At 45.1% G+C, this 20,028-nt stretch overlaps 1 long non-coding RNA gene across 2 annotated transcripts in view; it reads right to left on the bottom strand.

The window, feature by feature from the left end:
• Positions 1–19,784, bottom strand: part of LOC138105468 (uncharacterized) — a 40,302-nt gene extending 20,518 nt beyond the window's left edge. For both annotated transcript variants that reach the window (XR_011148487.1, XR_011148488.1), the window contains exon 1: positions 19,454–19,784. This is a non-coding gene — a long non-coding RNA (uncharacterized lncRNA). The remainder of the gene's footprint in view (positions 1–19,453) is intronic.
• Between the last annotated feature and the right edge of the window lie 244 nt (positions 19,785–20,028).

The following is a 20,028-nucleotide window of genomic DNA, read 5'->3' as shown; positions in this document are numbered from 1 at the left end:
ACTTAAAAAATTAAAATTTCACTTTAATATACAAAGACTTCCTTTCCCCCTTAAATCTCATAAGCACAACAGAAGAAAAAAAAATAATCCATATCCAGAGACTTGCAAATTCCCTATCCTCACACCCAAAGGCATACCAGGCCCTTTCTACAAACAACCAAGATAAGCAACCAAAGCATCTCACGTTTGCCTTGGCTTGATCCATACTTAAGATGTCCCACGAGCCTGTGAAATGCTGAAAAATAAATTAAAATAAAGTTCAGAATACACCCACAGCCACAACCTCTGTAGTTCTGCTGAGGAAATGCAATTGATTTGGAAAGAGTACTAAGGAGGCAGTGGGAAAGAAAAAACAGAAAAAAGGGTTTTTTTCTGCTGAAGAAATTTTATTTTTTCCTGCTTTGGGCTGCACAGCAGAAGGGCTTTACTCAGCAACAGGAGAGTGGATAACATAACCTCTCCTAAGTGATATCTGCATTGCCCAACTGCGCACTGCTCTCCTAAATGCTGCCTCCTCTTTTCCTGCAGAGAGGCTGCAAATACCATCAGGGAAGCAAAAAGTAACCTTACAGAGGAGGAATAAAACCCAAACAAAACAATGTAGGAACTTCACAGTGCAGATTGTCTCTTTGTCTGAGCAGTTTAAAGTGTACAAAACCCAAGGGAAGTGGAACTCAGATCCAGCACTAGGAACTCTGAGCTGCCACTCCTGGATGAGGATGCCACCAGCTCTTCTCTGGGGAGGAGCATTTACCTTATCACCAATACCCGTCATAATGAAAAATTAATTAAGGATATTGTAAGGAAAAAGAACAGCCTCATATTCTAACAAACAACTTTCCTCACTGAAATTACAATCTCTGTAACATTTTTCTGTGCACCACTTTTCTGTGTGTGAGCAAGTACAGTGTTCATTCAGTTTTCAATTCTACATTCTTTAAGCAAAAAAAATACTAAAAAGTATTTTTTTAATCTTACAGAGTCTAAACCAGCAGTTCATATTGGTAAAGTAACATTAAAAATGTCAGTCAGTTATCACATCCAGGAAATGAATCTAATCAGTTAGAGTAACAAGACAGACAAAACTTGGCTCCCAAGGACAAAGCTGTCCTTTCTGGGGGACCCACTCTGTCACCCACAACCTGACCTCCTGCAGCCTCTCAACCACAGTTTTGGGGATGTCTGATGCCTCTTACTGCTGCTGCCACTGCTGACAAGACCAGTCCCAGGGACTCAGTTTAATACTCTATCCCTGGCCCCAATATAGTGCATGAAAAGGGCTAGGGGCAGGTATATTTTATTAAATGAATATTGATTTTATACATGCCTTCTGAGGAGATCTAATCAAAATGAATCTAAGATAGGAGGAATCATGGTGCCATCTGAATCTGAAATTACAATGAGAGCAGGTTGACAGAATAAAATGGCAAAACTGACATGTCCTCTAAAAATACATAGATTTCAAACTTCTTGGGGTCTGGCTCAGGTAAGCTGTAGGAATATCTCCAGGGAAATGGCAGCTAGCTCACTTCAGCGTATTTTTATCACTGAGTTGTAGGTGCTGGGTGGCTGCCACCCTGCTGAACCCCCTTCATAAATCCCTTTGAGATTCTCAAAGAGCAGGTGCCCATTGCAAGATGGGGCATTTCAAGGTTGTCCCCCCACTGCCAGTGGTGCAGAGCCGCAGGGGCACAAACAGCTGCTGGCACACGGTCCTGCCCCGGCACATCCCCTCAGCTGGGAAAGTGCCAGAGCCCACCCTGCTGCCACTGGAATTTGGGGGGTTTTGAGGAGGGTGAGTGTTGCTCAGCTGTCTGGGAAGCGACGAGACTCCAGGCTTGGTAAGTCATGGAGGCGAGGAGGGGGACACAGGACTGCATTCTTCATGGGTGAAAGAGCAGAGAAAGCACTCTCACTGTTTCTCTGCACATTAGTCAGCACATAGGAACACAAAAACAGCCCAGAGCAAATCTGCTCTGTAGTATTAGGGATTATAACTCAGAGATTTCTATTCCTCTCCCCATGACTCATCCGGTGCAGCCTCATGGCTCAGATTCCGAACAGCCTAACCTTTTTGGGCTCCCTCTGCGCAAAATCCCATTAAATAATTGCCCTTCACAGTCAGCAGTGAAGAATTCAGGGGATTTTTCCCTGCCTTTCCCACCAAAGCAGGGGCCGGAGGGAGCCAGCGCTGCACCCCGGGAGCATGTGCCTGTGACGAGGCTCAGCACTGGCAAAGCCAGCACAGCCCCATGACCAGCTGTGAGCACAGGCACAGCCCAGGACAGGATAAATGTGATGTTATCCATGGCACAGGGGACAGCTGGCTGCCAGGTGCTTCCCGGGAGGGACAGGGCTGCAATTTTGGAGAGGTGGCAGTCATTTACCAGTCACAAGAAGGCGACAAGAAGATTACAAGAAGCATCTGGAAAGGACCCAGTTAAACTCCTGGGATGGGTTAGAGTTTGCTGGGAAGGAATCCAGAAGCAAGACTGTGGGGCTACATGAGAGGTTTCAAGCTAGGAAAACCATCCTATGTCTCCTCTGCACTTTCTGCATCACTCACTGGTGATGAAAGATTCCTCAGAGAACGAGGCCCCCAAAAGCATCCTGTGCAACCTCCCACCCTACTCACAATTTTTAGAGGAAAAGGATCTGTAGCTGCAGAACAAGGGGAAAAACATTATTTTGCAGAGGATGTAGCCAGGGCAGCCCCATCCCACAGCCAGGATCCCCAGCACAAAGTGATCCGGGCTGGGCTGAACCAAAAAAGAGTTTCATGGCCCCTTTGTGTTGGGATAATAATAGCAGCAGATGAATTCCACATTTCAAACAAGGGTAAGATATTAAACAGAGCCTCTATAGAGAGATTAGGTGGAATAAGAAAACAATAAATCCTTATGTTCTTGGACTTGAACTGATTGGCAGGGAAAGCCAGGGAGTGGGGCCTCCTTTCCCCCAGCACCACCACAGTGCCCTGCATAACCAAGTGCTTTGGGGTTCAGCAGCCTGCCCAAAGGATGAGGACTACAAAATATAAAGTACAGAAAAAGCTGAGAGGCCTTCATCCAGGTCCACTCCAAAATCACTACATTCCCAGGCTGCCACACACCTGTGAGGTCCCTGCTTGTGCTACCCCACTCAGACCAGAAAGACACTGTAAGGGCACTCAAGCTTGAGATGTCAGGTGAGAAGCACCTCTTACCTCTTCTTGCCTCTCACGCCAATGAAACAGGGTGAAAAAGTAGCAGAGAAATTGTTTTCCCTTACAGAGCTGTATGGGGAGAAGTTACAAAAGCATGAACCCTTTCCCAGGCTCCTACAGGAATGATTTTAAGTCTGAAAACCAGAAATAAAGATTAGTAAAGGCAGGAAGAAGAATGAAGAGGTGGAACCACTTACCTAGATTTTTTTTTTTTGCTTAAGGCTATTTCTGTTCTGCATGCTCTAGAGGAAGGCACTGACTCCTAGTGTCGTTTTCAACCTTTCCACAAACCCCTTCGAAGGTGAGGTTCTCACCTCCCAACCTAGCCTGGAGGCAACCTCACATTCCTCTTATCCACTTCACCTCGCAGTACCACTCTGCATGAGGCAGACATACAGTTTCAGCCAAAAGACTGAATATCAACAATTGAGATTCCATCTAAACACCCTCTTCTTTTAAAAATAGCTTTTAGATTAATGACTGAAGACAACTGAGTTTACTATATGGAGGTCAACCCAAGCTTCACCGATGGATGTTGGTGTCCTGTGGGACAGCAAGTAAGCTAAAAACTAAACTGTCACGTTTAAAATCACACCCTGTAAGAAGTATTTCCGCTGTGTGCAAAGGATTCAGTAAAACTAATTGGTGCAAAGGGACTCCCATATTCTGCAGAGGGAAATCTACCCTGACACAGCCACCTTATCTGTTAACAATGCCTCATTTTGCAATAAACCCCAGCTATAATACTGCACCATATCATGGGGAGATAAGCATAACTAATGCCAGGGTTGTTCATGCTTCCCATTATCCTTGACAGTAATATAAAGAACACAAATATGAATAACATTTGCTAGAAAGAGCTCTTAAATGTACTTAAGAGTTTCTAAACCTTATTTCCTTATCCAGATTATTACATCCCTTATGTAAGCCCTGGTGACACTGAAAATTAAATCACCTGTCTAGAATAAAAGTCACCTCACCCTTATGCAACCACGAGTCACCTACATCAAGGGGGAAGGCAGCAGGAGGTACTGACAGGACGAACACTGACTCCAAAATGACAAACAAGAGCTGGGAGAAGACAGGCAGCAAGTGACAAAATGAGAGAAGGTATTTACAGCTGTGAATCACACATTTCCCCAGACATCTTTCCATTAATGATGAATATCATAATTTCCCTAAATAATGCAAGGAAAATTAGTTTAATCATTTAAAGACATCATCAATAATAAATGCGTCAGCTCCAGATGCTAACCCTGCCGTTCCTCCATCCTCAGGGACTGCTTTAGGGAAAGGAGTAAGACTGCTGTCACTTTTTAATTTTGGAAAGATGCTTCCATATCAGAGTCAGGAGAACGAAGGAAGTACCTGGGACCAAGGACTGGCAATTTGAGGCCCTGCCCGGTGTAAAAGTTCTTTGCACCACGGCTGCCGTTCCTGTGCAATAAAGCAGCAATCAAAGTGCTGCTCTTGTTTGCTCAGGTGAAGTGCTTACAGCATAGGTATGCACCGAGATAGCTGGGGGCAGATAAGAGGAGAGCTCATCTCACCTGCCAGGAGAAGGTCTCACCAAGGACCTGCAAGGATAAGGAAGAAGCTGCTCTAGAGGCAGCACATCCATCACCTGCAGCACAGCAGGTGCAAGGGTGATGCCACATCTGAGCGTGCCCAGCTGCTACACCAGCACCAACATCAGCATCTGGATCAGACGGGGAAGCAGAAAATGATGCATGGCCACCTTTCAGTACCAGACTGCTCAGGAATGAAGAGCAAAAGAAAATTTAAGAGCTTTGAGCTCCATCGCTGCAATGCTGCTGGCAAAACCCACCATGCACCCAGGAGCATCCTCTACAGCACAGGAAAATCTGGATAGATTTCCCAGTTCACCTTGACCTGGGTACCATCTCCTCTGAGCCATCTGCCACCTCATCAATACACAAGTCACACCTTCCCTGAGGTGTGGACTCCGCTGCTCTGCCATGACAAAATCATTATCCCAAAGGCTGCTGCTGCCGTGGCAACCCCGGCCAGTGAAAACAAAGGTAATGAATAAGTTGTGCAGGACTGGTGGGAGGAACTGGGCCCATTTGGGGATGTCCTACTCACAGTATGAAAGAAGGGAATGGAAAAAGGATCAAAACCCAAAATCATGGGGACAACATGTTTCCAAAATGCACATTTCCCAGAAAAGCCTTTTGCCTGCAAATACAAGAAGGAAGCAGGAGAATAAATCTGCATATAACGGGCATAATTTTGACTTCAAAAACCATATTATGACATCCTCAAAACAAAAGCAGGGTGACCACCAGCAGAGACAGAAACCCAACTGCCCAGAGCAATCACCAGCATGCGATTCAGTGTCACAGCAAGGAAACCCAGCCTGCTGCCTCTGCCAAATTTCTAACAAGGGCTGGGGTGGAGCAAAAGGTTTGTGCCACCAGACCATGATTTCTATTGTTTCAACTTTTCTCTTCCCTTGGATTCAGAATCTGTGCTATTTTAAGCAACTATGCTAAAAAAAATACCCAGACTGTAATGCCTGTTTGTGCTGCCCATAAAAATCTTTTCCACTGGAACAAAGATTTAAACCTCTGACTCAAAATGACTTTACAATGGGGGGCTGATTATCAAGAGGACCAGAATATCCTCTTATTAGAAAAACATTCACCGGGTTTCCTGAACCCGGTATTCCTGAACCATGGTGGTATTAACTCGGTGGCTTGTTTAGCTGGATGCAGGCAATACCAGCTGTCTCTGACAGGGGAAAAAAGCAGCTACGTACTTTATAATACAGAAAAAGCTTAAGGTAAGTGTGTGAATGTGTGCCATGTGTATTCATACATGCACATACATGCATGCACACACACGCCCTTCTGATTATTGTCAGCAAAAGAGATACAGGAAAGAAAAACACAAAATCACAACAAACAAAAGATGGGAAGGATCAAAGGATGCACTCCACCTGCTTGCCTCAAGTAAAACAAATCTAACTAAGGCACTTTTTAAAAATTATTATTATTTGTCTATTACAGTAGCAAGCATCAAGGGGGAAGATTCAAGCCCTATTTGTACAAGTCCACTGCAAACACTTAAGGCAGTCTGGAAGAGATTGATCTGGCTTCAGTTAGACTGATACAGGAATACCCCCTATTCATTTTAGCCTAAACCTGTTTTTCTAGAGACTTGTTTCTATTAGATACAATATTTATTTGAAGATAAATTATGTTACAAAAAGGGAGGGTACATAGGCTGAGCAGCACCCAGGCAGAGGTCCATCCACAGATTGGTTGTCTGGGGATGCCTGTCTTGCCACCATCCTTAGGAAGCATCTCCCAAGCTCTGTTGGTTTTTTGGGCTAGATCAGTTCCAACAGCCCCTGATCCTGGGCCTGCCTTTGGGGTGAGCTCTACCCCAAAGCCCTGCACCAGTGATGGCCAATGGAAACTGTGTGTGCCCTGTGCCACCTCCCAACCTGCTCTGTGCCAGCAGCTCCGGCACAGCGGCTGCCCAGGAGAAACTCTGCCCTTGCTGACCAAGCACCAAGCATGGAGGGGAAAGCATGTGTAAAATGCTCTGCTCGTTGTTAGGCAGCAGGACAGATTAGATTTTAAGGCAACAAGTCACCAGCTATGAGCCTAAAACTTGCCTTTATACATGTCAGAGCAGAGTCCTGTAATAGAGACATCCTTCTCCATCCCACTGAGCTGGATCTGAACCAGAACCCATGAAGGAGAAGTTCTGGAAGGGCTCCTAGGCTATTTTTTAGGTTCCAGAGCCAACAGATAGTCAAAGTTTGACCTCCTGGCAAGCTAAGAAATCAAATCCAACAATAGTATCCAAACTTTAAAAAAAAAAAAAATTACCCCAGGGAGCTGAGCACAGTGTAAAACTCTTATTTACAAGTTTTCTGGCTGCTCTTTCACCACCAGAATTTACTGGAAAAACTCAAAAGCATTTTACAAACATGTTTTGCTCTGCACAGTTCCTGCACCCAACTTTACAGGGAGAATGTCAACAGGAAGACAGGAGTCCACTGCCACCCCAGGAAGCTGCAGTGTGCACTCCTCTCACCTTGTCAAAACCCCACCTCTCAATTTATATACTCTGCAAAAATTATTTTGCTAATCACAGGCTGCTCTGTGCTTCTCAACATGAATTATTATTATTAGAGCTGGCTCAGCTGCAAACGCGCCCGCTTTCCAAACACACGGCGCTGGGCTGGAGAAGAAGGGTGGGGGGTTAATCATTTACTGGATGCAGCTTAAGGCAGTGAATGGTATTCTGGCCTGTAATTTCTTTAAACAGGAAAAATAACATCTTTCAGGAGATTTTCCATTTTGAGTTAGCACAGGATCACCACAAAAAGAAAAAAATACTGGGTAAGGCAACATAACACATACTATGGCCTTCTTTCAACTCATCAGCTATATTTATCTCTCAACTGCAGCACAGAAGCATATTTCACTTAGAAAAACTTTTAAGCTGCTTAAAAGAGACACTAAAGTAGCAAAGGCCACACACTTAGATACTGGAGGGGAAGAAAGGAAAGATTTATTTGTTCAGATGCTGTAAACTAGCTGGAATCTGACACCTTCAACTCATCACCAAGCCCTCCAGTGAGCAGGCATGACTCAGGCACAAGCCAACATGAGCTTGAAATGTTTTTGGTAGAAAACTGCTCATATGACCTGGCTACTTTTTAGCCACCTATTTCACTTTCACCCACAGTTTTTGTTTTGGTTTTGGTTTGTTTTGTTTTGTTCTGTTTTGTTTTGAAGCACCTGCCTTAGACCATCGCCGCAGACAGGATGCTGGCTAAGAACGATGTGAGCATGTCTCCCAGTATTGCAAGTCTACCCCACTTGAGCCCAAAAATGTAGGACCAGAAGCACTGCAAGCCTCACCACTGAATCTGGGAGGACCTGCACAGTGACCGCTCGGCATTAGGTAGAGCTGGATTTAGAAACAAATCTTCTGAGCTGTCTGACAGGTTACCTCAGCGACGATCTGCTCCTTATGCTTTCCAAGGCAAGGTCCTTGGCACCCCACAAGTCAACCAGTGTCACTCAGTGTCCCACCCTGAGGCTGCAGCTATAAGAGAAGTTCAGGTGCCACCACTGTGTTCAGTGGACTGACAGCACCAAACTCATGTGGAGACAAACAGCCCATTCCTGAGCCAAACTAAGCCAGGGCAAAAAAAAAATCCCATTTGGGCAAGCAAGGGAAACAGGATCAGGCCTGAGTGTCTTGAAAATAGCAGATCACCCTAACAATTCTCACTATATGATCCTTGGGTGCAAGAGGTCATCAGCAGGATCAGGTTATATGCATGGCCTGAAATAGTCCCTCATCCAAGGGGGCTGAGGGGTGGGGGTGAGAGGCAGAGGACACTTGCACCACCTGTGAAAGTCTGAATTGCATAGGGGAAAAAAAAGGAAAAGAAAATGAAGCGTCATCCTGGATGAAACACGACACTGAGTGTTCACATTTCACATAAGAAGCCTCACGTATTATCATCAGCCACATGAAGGGAACTTCATGTCTGGAGTATGATTTCTGTTTATTCACTTTGATGACATCCCTTGAAATTTTATGCTCGGGTTACATCTTTCCAAGAAAGAAAAAAACCCTCTTTCCATCTATTGGAAGGAAAGCCCCTCCATAGGTCTGTGTGCCTGAACCACGCTCAGCAGAGCTCACCCAACCTGACCCCGGGGAGTGCTGGCTGGGCATGTTCAGGAATTGCCATGCACAGAAAATAACCAATGCCACAAACCGGGGCTTAGAAGCATCAGATTTCCAGGATGGGAAATGTAGTGCTGAGTCCTGGGATTTTTTGGGGGGAAAAAAACCAAAACAGCTGTGCAAGCAAAGTCACCCAACCAATGCCTTGCTGCAAGAGCTGAGAATAAATGCAGCAGAGAATAAAATGTCTGCTGTCAAGTGATATTGAGGATGTTCTGCAGATCACCAACATCAAAGCCTTTCCCATTTCAGATCTCTCTGTTTCTATAATCGAAAGCAGTCAAAATGCTGTTTTACTGTCTACAAGTCAACCCCTAAAAGAGGCAGTTTAGCAGCACTCACTGCTTGCACAGACTGGCAAGTGCTGCACAGGACACGTCCCCAGCTCCTGCTCCCAATGCTGCCTTCTTGCTCTTCACGGGTGGCATCTTCTTAGGGGGATGGCTCAAATCGAGCCATCACCAATGCACACACAAACCCAGCACCTCAACTCTTCCCACAGCCAAAAGCTCTGCCCTGAGGGCACGGCAGCCCTCTAAGAACCACCACAAACCAGGGCCTCAGCCCCACGCAGGGCAGAAACGGGGCTGAAAACAGGTGGAGAAGCCCTGGGCTTGCAGTATGACAGAGGAGGCTACCAAAATTAGCAGCAGCAAGATAAGAGGTAACAGAAGGAATGCAGTCTGGGCTTCGAGTACAGACTGCAACCAAGAAAGGAACACCACTCAGTCTGAGGTGCAGGGGATACCTGTGGCCATTAACCTCAATTTTATTGTTAACCATCAGATATGAGAAATATCCACTGACCCACAGCAGCTGCAATCCAGAGCAGGCAAGGGAAACCAAAACATCCAGGCTGAGAATCATTTAGAAAGAAGGGAAATGAGAGCAGCTCCAAGTCTCTTATTCCTTTTTTCCAAGAATTAAGGGCACAGCTGACATCATTCTCTGGTCACCAACCTTTGGGGTGTGCTGAGAGGTTAACAGGGTGTTTGGCCAACCTGCCCTGGTGAGAGAAAGGAGAAGCCACACAAAACAGAAATTGTAAACCAACCTGGAGTACAAATATGTGGACAAGAAGGTAAAGAATGAAAAGCTAGAATAGAAAAGAAAGGGGAAAGAAGGTAAGAAAAAGAAAGGGAAATAGGCTTATGAAAAACACCATAGGCATAACACTCAAACACAAAGTGGAACAGAAACAAGGAAGTGGAGAGAAACTAGGAGGAAGAAGCAAAGTTAGAGATACCCAGGCAATTATGCTTTCACACATATATTTGTACATATATAAAATACAAGAAATGTTATTTCTTACAAGCACAAGTAGAAAAACTGTGCTATGCTTTATCTACACTGCCCTGGACAAAAGCCGATTCTTTCCTGTGAGCATGGTGAGACGCTGGCACTTGCTGCCCAGAGAAGCTGTGGACTCCCCATTCCTGGAAGTGTTCAAGGTCACATAGGATGGGGCTTTGAGCAACCTTCTCTAGGAAGGAGAGCTAAAACAACATGATCTTTAAGGTCCCTTCCAACACAAATCATTTTAGGATTTCTGTGATTCTGTATCTTCACCACCAGCCAGGTCAGCAATGACAGTTTTCATGGCATGGAAATGATTTCTGTACACTTCTTGTACCAAGCCGGCTGCCACTTTTACTGCTACTCAGAGCTGAGACAACACAGCTATGTAAGAAATTCCACTCTATGGCAGCGTATGGTCACTGTATGCACAAACAGCCACAGATGCCCAGGAGGAGTATCAGCACTGTTAGTTATTGGCATTACATACAGCACCACCAAGAGCTTGAGATACCAAACTTGTCTGTGCTGGATGTTATATAAAAATAGAACAGAAAGGTCAAACCCTGTCCCAGAGACCCAATGACCTAGGGTAAAACCAAGATATAGATAGAAAGCAGAAGCAAATAAGGCAGGCTGACCAGAATGGAGCCATGCCAAAGGAGACACTGTCAACTCACCATACATGGCAATCCTGGATGGGCACATCTAAGAATCCCACTTTAGACAGGAAGCTGGGGGGTCAACCACAACAAAGCACAAGCAAAGACCCAGCCATTCCCTGTTCTCTGAACTCCTGCTTAAACCACTAATGGATATGGTGTAAAGATCCCCCATTACTGAAAAAACCAGCAGTAAGCAGTAGCCCACATCAGAACCACCACATCCATCAAACCACACAGAAACAACCCCTAACTAAAGTAGCCACAATGTCCATCATGATCTTGACTTTGAGATTCCTCTTCTAACTGCTGGTTTGTTTATATCACATTTTGAGACACACAAAACAGATGAGGACCAAGAGTCCTACATTAATTAACTTGGAATCCGTGAGACCATCCCAGGTGATAAATGAGGCAACATAGTTTTAACAAAATATTAATTTAACATTTAACACATCTGCTAGATAATAGAGCTTGCAACTCTCTTTTGTATTAACCTGCTAATGCAACAAAGTGCTACAAAGCAGTCTTGTGACACAGAAAATTTCTGATAATTAACCCTAGTTTGAAACGGGTGAAGAAAGGGAGGGCAGAGCTAAGGATGTCTGGGCCCATACCTTAATCTTGCAATTTCCTAACTTTTTTTTATATTCCTAAAAGGCTCAAATCACTGCAGGTAACTGGTACTGCAGTCAAATATATTTTTTTCAATGCTGTTTAAACTCTGCAGTCATGACCATATTCTCTTTTGGGTACTGTATTAGCTGATGAACTAACATCTGATACATGTTCTTCTTTCCTCTAACCCAGCACTGGAGGGTCTTGTTCTGCCTGTGTGCTCCTTAACTGTCTTTAAACATCATACAAAACACTGCTATGTATTTAGGAAAAGGACCTTCAGTTGGACATAACTTGGAGCAGAATACTATGAGGTAGGCTTATGGTGATCCTTATCACTTGGGGTTGCACAATTTATGCAAAACTGGACCCTCAGAGAGCAGAGCTTCATTTCCTTGCCGAAAGTTCCTATGGCCTTTGGCACACAGTTTTAAGCAGTGTTCCAGCTACCTGAGGCAATTCAGGAAGAACACTAACAACAGAACAAAAGACCTCAAAACTTGATCTGTATTTCATACAGAAGCCAGCAAAGAAAGACACACAGCAGAGATGTGCTGCAGCTTTCTGGATGGGCCAGTGCTCCCTTCACTCAAAGGCTCCCTACACAAGTATCTCACTGCTGTTGTCAAGCCAAGATACAGCAAATGTCAAGCACAAGACCAGGACTCTTCCCATGAAGAGGTGCTGCACCTGATAAACAGCCAGACATGACAGAAACACAAAATAAGAAAGTTTATCACTAGGAAAAAGTCAAGAGCACTCCTAACTATCCCACTCAAGTGACCACCTGTGGATAGCACGGCAGGCTCTTCACTCCCTTCCTCATGCTCTTGGGCACTGCTGGAGCTCAGAGAGCTGCTCCTTGTCAATGAACCAACAGTGTTCAGGAACTTGGCTCCCTGGCAGCAGCTGGGTACTAAAAGTTTAAACAGATCATCTTCACACCCGAGCCTGGGCTGCCCAGCCAGGTCACCTCCTGCAAGGCAGCGTGGGGCTCCAAGTGCCAACACTGGTGGGAGAAGACAATCTCATTGTTTTTCCTATGGTACCAGCCATTTCAAAGAACTCATACGTGACTTCAAGCTCCTTCTTTTGGCACCACTGTGCCCTGCCACTGAGGAAGGAGGTCAGGAGCCTCTGTGCAGACCTGCTCTGCTGGCCAAGCCTCCAGTGAAACTGCAGCCACAGGAGTTCAGCCTTAATGCTTGGCAGGTTCTAATGGGCATCAGAATCCCTGACTATCTTCAAATAAAATATTAATGTTAATCATGGGTCTCCAGGCCTTGTCACACCTCAAGGAAGCCTTAAAGAGATTTAGCCCTGGTTTTCAAGAGAGCATGGATCCCACATGTCAGCCTATTCTGGATGGTATCTCGTACCTGCACCAGCCTGAGCTGTCTTTTGGCTGCCCCAGTGGAGACGACATTTTTACCTGCTCAACATCCAAATTTTCCAAGCAGAACAAGATACAGGTATTTATCACTATGAATATTAGCACTCCTAATATTATTACAAGGTGAAATGCATTAGCTAGAAGAACTGTAAGCTCTCCCAATCTCAGAGGATCAGGACAAGTGTCTGAAGGTTGTTGGATTCCTGCCATACATTCCCCTACCATACTGCCGTGATCCATGAAGTGGTGTTGATTAACAGAGAGATGTACAGAATTTAAATTCTATTTATTGTAATTTGTCTCACAAAAGTGTCCAAGAAAAATACTCACTAAAAGTTATTAAAAATATCCTGCAAAATAAGCTTTTTGCTAAAAGTCTCTCAGTTCATCAAGATTTATAAGGAAGGCAGGGACAGTGGGTACCAACAGAGGTACAGGCTGAATCCCCAGGAAATATAATGTTGTGCTTTATGCTAATGGCAACATCTTGAGCTCTGAACAGGCTACAACCTGTCTCAAAGATAGTTATACTCCAACTACCACCTAGTAACCTGTAGACAGTACTTGATACACTTATCCTAAGAATTACAATTATAAAATCACTGTTAATTTCCCTTTCCTTTTCTTCCTCCATATGAAGAATGGCCATTGACCATGCTATGAAAGATGAAAAGCCAGTATTCACTCTTACTGTCAGAGTAAAACAGGAGCTACAGAAGGTCTTATTTCCAGACATTCAGCATTTGCACTTGAAACATGGAGCTGTTTGGTGAGAAGTCTTCAAAAGCTTCTTTTCTGTCTGGTTGTGTTAGTTGCAGCCACCAGACCCTTAAAGAGCAATCTACACAAGTGTCTTGGGGTGGCTTTATGATGTGTATCCCATATCGCTGCCCTATGCTCAGAAATTAATTCTTGTGCCTTTCTATGCCTCTAAACTGAGCCTGAGAGGGGGAGGGAAAAACTGAACAAAACTTTTTCAAAGCAGTTTGCAGCTTGTTCAAGGTCACACAGAGATAGCGACTTTTTTTTTCCCCAGCTGAGGCAGGGGAGCAAGGAAGCACCGGGCTTGCTGCTCCCGGGTCAGTTCTTGGCCAGTTGTTCAGTTTCTTTTTCTCCGGAGAGAGACTGAGAGTTGAACTTTTTTTCCCTTCCCTGGAATTTCGGATTTTCTCCCTTTGCTACTGGACTGCTTCCAACCTCAGAACACATCGGGAGGACTTTCCACCGAGCACAGAGGGCCTGGCCCTGGCCCAAGCCCCAGCTCTGAGGAGACCAAAGGGAGGACTCGAACATCTTCCCAGGTATTTTCTCCACAGCGAGAGATTTTATTATTTAGCATTATTTTCCTTTTCCTGTGTGTTTGTTAAATAAATAGCTTTTATCTCTTTCACTTTCCTTCAAGGAAAATTTATTTTTTCCCGAACCTGGTGGGGGAGGGGTGGTGACCTGCCTTCTCTCAGAGGATATATTTCTAAATTTGGCCAAACCAGCACAACAAGTCATCACTACCATTTCTGACCATGTCAAACACAGGAGCACAAACATTTCAATGAGGATCTGAGGGTCCACCTGACATTACACCTCTGCTATTCCATGCTGTGAACAACCCTGTGAAACAGAGTGGCTGCCCCGATACATTTGCAGATGAAAGAGTCAAGCAGAAGAGTAGAAGCTGGGGGGAGAAAAATGCCTTGCTGAGACACCAAACCCTCCCCATGGCCAATCACTGGGAACCCCATCATCTTTTTAAGATGCTTCTAACAAGCAGAATTGGTGGGTCTTCATGCTAACAACCCAAGATAAGGAAAACTTTGCAAGACAAATTTCCTCTCTGAACCTGTTAATCACATTTATTTACTCTTCTTGTGTATTCAGGAAAGCTGGCCTCCTTCCATCTTCTTCCACAAATGGAGACCTGAAGCTCAGCTTTTCAGTTTTGCCTCAGATACCACAAAAACAGAGACATGCTGGTGGGAAGAACCCACTGGGGTCTCCAGTCCAACCTCCCAGTTCATATAAAAGGCTGATTATTTTCCTCTGTAATACCTAACACAAGTACGTTTTTGTTAGCAATTTTAAACAATCTAACAGCAGCCTTTTTAACAGTTAAGAAATGTGTAAAGCTTTACTCATCCCAAAAAGCTAACTAAGAAGAACCAGAACCAGATGTGACATACCTGTAAATCCAAGGATACAGCAATTCAAACTGCAAACATCATCTTCTAAAACCCCTGAGCAGAATCCCAGTTGCCTGTGGCACAGCATGAAGCTCTTGGCCTTTGCTCCCCCCAGGAGAACTTCTGGGAAAATGTATTTCAGACTTTCCTACTCTTATGAAGGAGGACCAAAACTAAATAACATTACTATTATTATTATTATTATTATTTATTATTATTATTATTATTATTACAGGGCTGGAAACATTGCTAAAAATTTCCAAAAGGATGTATGGTAGCTTTTTGCTCTGTGTGTTAAATTACAGGCCACTGCACTGATAGCTGTGACTACCTATTTACAACCCCAGCTGAAGCATAAAGGGGTTTTGGTACATCACATCTAGAGACTGCATGACTACATGACTGTACAATAAACATTATGTTTACAACACAGCTTATAAAATAATAATGATGGTTACACTGATGAGGATAATAATAATACTAAACATCAATATTAGCAAAGAGGGACCCATGCTTTATCCAGTCAGGGAGCTGTCATGAGTTCAAGCACAGTCTGGGCTTTGGTGATTGCTCCACATCCCACAGGCTCAGCCAGGAGCCCAGGACTGCTGTTTCCACCACATAAACCAGCACACACAACACCACATGAACACCAGCACTGCACCACTGGCAGGGACAGTGATACCTGATCCAACACTAAGCTGCAAGGACACAGCATCTCGTTGAGAGACGTCTAGGAAAAGCCACTTTTCCTAAACCTACAGAGACTGTAAAAGCCTCCAGCCTCCTGCACTACATGTTCCATGCACAGCCAGCATGCCCCTTCCACCTGTGCATTCAGGGCTCACCCCGTGTGGGCAGGGAACTGTGCAAGGCAATGCAATGCATTTTATTTTGGCTGGGATTTTGCTCAGACAACATTTTCAAGATGAGGTGGCTGCAGTATGATCAAATCTAGGCCTCAAAATACAAAGTGCTAATCAAGAGTTGGAGGTTGCTGCTTTTTTTAAAAGATAACACTCCTAAATGAAATTGTTCTTTTCAAGTTGCTGGTAATAGCTCCCCAATACCAGCTGAGATCTATACAGGACCTCACAGGATGCCACTCCTGCAGTACTGGTGAAAAGATCTAAAGTTTTAGTTCTCCTGATAGGGAGGAAAAAAGTGAGGCAAGCAACCTCTTAAATCCAGCTGTTGTAAATTTGGGAAAGGTACAAAATTACCCGAGACAAAAGGCATGCAGCACATTAAGCAGGCAGCAGACAACCCGTACCATGCCTGCTTGGGAATGACTTTGAACCTGTAGGATTTGCTACCTTACAAAAATCCCATGAAGCAGGAGAACTTAACAGTGGTACTGGCTTCTTAACAGTGGTGATGGCTTCTACCAAATCCAAGCAAGGAATCAGGATGCTGCATCCAAACCAAAGGTGCTACTGGGCTGACATACCCCTTAACCAGCTCCATTCCAGCAATAAAGCTAAGGCACAGATAAGGCAGCCAACCAGCAGATATTCATGGAAGCCAGGCAGCAGAACAGCCATTCAGAGAAAGCCAGGGAGAAGGAGACTGGACCATCCAGCTGGAGGAAGGGAAGATGATGACGAGGGATTAGGAAACCTGAGTTTTCCACCTTAAAATCCATGCACAGGACCACTTCAAAGTCTGGGGGCTACCAGCACAACCCACATTCTGCTGAGGGTCTCTCCAAGGTGCTTACATGATGAGATGTGGTCTTGCCACTCAGCTCTATTCTGCACTGGCCTCTAAGGAAACAGCCTATAGCTCTGGGTACTGCTCTTGCAGTAGGGACCTCCTCTCCCCAAAACAGGAGAGCCTTTTGGGGCTTTCTTTAGGCTTCTCTGCCATTCATCCTCCAGAAGAGGAGGTGGGTCCTGTGCCTGGAAAAGCCCCCAGCTTATAGATGACAACCCCAGTGATGTAAACTTCTCCCCTCAAAAGCTCTCAAAATCCTGCAGCTCTTGGCCAGGTACATGACTTGGCACTGGGTATTCCTGACTGACACAAGCAAAAGAGGTGACAAAAGGCTGATTTCCAAAATGTCTCATGGCAAAAACGCTCCACTGTGCAATGACACTCTTCCATGCAAATACACAGTCCTTCCAGGGCTTTGGGCTTTTTCTTCCTTGTCTGAGTGCTCCACACATTGCAGCTCAGCCCAGCCCACACCTCAGCAGCACAGGCGGGCTCTCAATGGCTGGCCAACCCAACCTCACAGTGTGGGAGGCATGGTCAAGCCTTCCCTCTCTTGTCAAGGAACTTTCTAACGAGCTGATTTTCAGGAACCTGCCCAGTAATTTTTACACAAAGCTTCTTCTACTGCTTCTTCTGACTCAGGCTTTAAGGCGGAAATGACTGAGAGAGAGAACCTGCCCCTTCTCTTGGCAATTTGTTTCAGGGGCTAATCACTCTTGCCTTTAATTTCTAATTTGCCATAATTTCTGATTTGAATTATTTACCAGGCACTGGTTCTAGCTCTGCCTGTCACTGCTGCATTTGAGAGCCCCTTCCTGCATGATGCACAATACCAGCAGTAATTCATGGATCATTTTTCCTTTGAGGTGATGGGAGATTTAATTGTAGCATCTGCTGACAAATATAAGATACCAATAGCAGTGAAGATGTGTCAGCACAGGCATCAGAAGGGGTGGGACAAACCTGTCAGGAAAACCTTGGAGACAGTCAAACAGTATACCCCCAGCACTGGGGGTACCCTACCCTGGTTTGTAGGATAGAGCTCCACACTGATATTCCCATCCATACCTTGAATTCACATAATGAATTATACCATCCGAGCATGCATTATAAGGCATTCAGATCATACACATCTGGATGTTTTAGATCATACACATCCAGACCACTCCAAAAGCCCAGTGTCTGAGTCACTGCAGGCTGCTGTGTTCAGCTGAGGGGAGCTGATACTCCAGGTAACCATCTCAGTGCTTTTCACCTGCCACCCTTGGAGTGACAGGGAAAAAACCACCACCAGCAAGCTCTGTTCTAAACAACCTCTGGCACTTGCCAGAGAGAGAGAGAACTGAGAACACTCCTTCATTGCAACACTGGTAGCCCAAAAAAATGCTGTCCTCCACTGAACTGTACCCACAAGGTGAGTACCCCCAGGTATAAGAATGCCATATGCAGGCACACATCATCAGTACTGCTTGCCAGGACACAGAGCACTTTGCTACATAAGAAGATGGACAACCTCAGGAGCAGATGCAGCTGTGACATAGGAAAACGTGCCCCATACACAGTGATAATGAGTCAAGAGACAGATGATATTTTCATTCCCTCTTCACTCTTCATAAATCTCACCAGGAACTATGCAGGTGTTCAGTACTAAAGCTACTAGCCAGCAAGGAGACAGAAAACAACATGCTGTACTTCAAAATAAGATCACTATCACCTTGTTGCAAAAAGGCAAAAACTTCCTGACCAGGTATGCATTTTCCTCTGCTAGCTCACTTTGCAGCTCTGCACCCCTCCTGGCTCACAAAACAGCACATCACACCACACCGCCAGCCCCCTGGCCAGCAGTGAGGGGTCAGGGTGACGTGCCCACCATCCCAGCATCTCCATCCCAGCAGTGATGCACCAAGAGCAGCACAGAGGCTCCACTGAGGCTCTGACAGACCCATTTGCACTGCTGAACTGCTTGGCACACAGCTGCGGTGCACTGCACCACGAGTTCCTGACACCAGACTTCGCTAAATTCATCTGCTGGGAGCAAAAGACAAACCCCCAGTAATCCTGCAAGAAACACCTCCCATGTCACAAAACTCAGCATTTCCCCATGGCTTGCCAGCACTATTGTCTGCACAGACCAATGGGGAAAAATATTCTTTTTAAAGCTGTCACACTTGTAACTACAACCTTGCAACTCCGAGTAGAGCTGCACCAGCATAATTACTGAAAAAGCCTGTAGAAAGAGGCCTGTAGAAAAAGTGAGATTGTAATAATTTGCTAAACACATTCAGCTGAAAGGTGCTTAACAAACACAAGATGCACCAATACCCTGAAAGTACATAGATACACTTTTCTTACCCCTAGCCTTGCTCCACATCACCTTCCCCTGACAACAATTTCTCATTAAAAAAAGTGAATTAAATATATACAGCCAGGAAGCATAAGCTGCCTTTGTAAAGCATTCTGATTAAAAACAGGAAGACATGGTTCAAATCTCGCTAAGAATTAAGCATAAGCTCCAATTTTAGAAGATAAAAGACCTCAATGAAACAAAAAACTGGGCTTTGGCTGTGCGGGGGCACAGAGAGGAGAGCACACCGTAACACAGAGCCACACAGCTGTGCTGCCGTCAGGATACACAACTCACCATCACCTCTGAAATCCATCAGCTCTAGCCGAAGTTATATTCCAAGCGTGCACTTTCACCCAGGAAGCCAATGTTTCAATTTACAAACTAATGGGAACACATGATTCCTTTCTGCAACAGATGGGCCCTTGCACGGCGGCAGGCCTGAGCCCTTCCTTAGTTTCACGACTGCAGACGGCTCTGACTGGGCTGGACATCAGCGTGCAGATGCAAACGATGCCAAATCCTCCAGGGCGTGCAGAGGCAGCGAGCTGGCACTGCTCCTGCTGTCCCTGTGCAGGCTGACCGGCGCAGCCCCTCTCCCAGGGATGCGAGACACACAAGCACATTTTACTCCAAACAGGCGTTCCCACAGGCTGACAAACTGCACCTGTATCACTAATTACGTTAATGTAACTTAAAACACACAGAGGCACAGTCAGGCCAATCAGAATTATAACATTCCTAAGCTAGCTGTAACCCATACTCCTGACTTAATGCTACAAGAGACAGAAGAGAGAGAGAGAAAGAATAAAGTTAGAGGTGCATGCCTAAAATGATGCACAGTGAATATAAAATGACTTGAACCTCCCTAG

The sequence above is a fragment of the Aphelocoma coerulescens genome, chromosome 2 (assembly GCF_041296385.1).
Source record: "Aphelocoma coerulescens isolate FSJ_1873_10779 chromosome 2, UR_Acoe_1.0, whole genome shotgun sequence".
NCBI lineage: Eukaryota > Metazoa > Chordata > Aves > Passeriformes > Corvidae > Aphelocoma > Aphelocoma coerulescens.
Note: the sequence above shows the minus strand (reverse complement) of the source record. Positions and strands in the feature narration are given on the sequence as shown.